General features: G+C 46.6%; 1 protein-coding gene across 1 annotated transcript in view; it reads right to left on the reverse strand.

Moving 5' to 3' along the window:
- Nucleotides 1–425: 425 nt before the first annotated feature.
- The window catches only part of LOC311123336 (NACHT, LRR and PYD domains-containing protein 3-like), an 8,346-nt gene continuing 8,316 nt past the window's right edge, over nucleotides 426–455 (reverse strand). Inside the window, exon 6 of the mRNA XM_084197599.1 lies at nucleotides 426–455. This exon is cut by the window's right edge and continues 3,036 nt beyond it. The gene's annotated coding sequence lies outside the window, so the exon portion shown is untranslated.

Genomic DNA, 455 nt, shown 5'->3' on the forward strand with positions numbered 1-455 from the left:
TGGAAAGAAGACTATCCTGCTCAGAACAGTGAACAAACAAAGGCAGAAGCTGCTGGTAAAGCAACACTCACGGTGTGATGGAGAGTGGTAAAGCAACACTCACGGTGTGATGGAGAGTGGTAAAGCAACACTCACGGTGTGATGGAGAGTGGTAAAGAAACACTCACGGTGTGATGGAGAGTGGTAAAGCAACACTCACGGTGTGATGGAGAGTGGTAAAGCAACACTCACAGTGTGATGGAGAGTGGTAAAGCAACACTCACGGTGTGATGGAGAGTGGTATAGCAACACTCACGGTGTACAGATGTTAAATAAATAAGTGTTAGCTTCCTCAGCACCATGCACCCCACTGTTGCCACCGGCGGTATAACAATTCAATAATGATGAGACAGGAGGCAGGAATCAGTTCAACCATTTATCTGGAACGTGATCATCTCAACACATACAAACCCCCA

The sequence above is a fragment of the Coregonus lavaretus genome (genome assembly GCF_964263955.1).
Source record: "Coregonus lavaretus genome assembly, contig: HAP1_SCAFFOLD_293, whole genome shotgun sequence".
NCBI lineage: Eukaryota > Metazoa > Chordata > Actinopteri > Salmoniformes > Salmonidae > Coregonus > Coregonus lavaretus.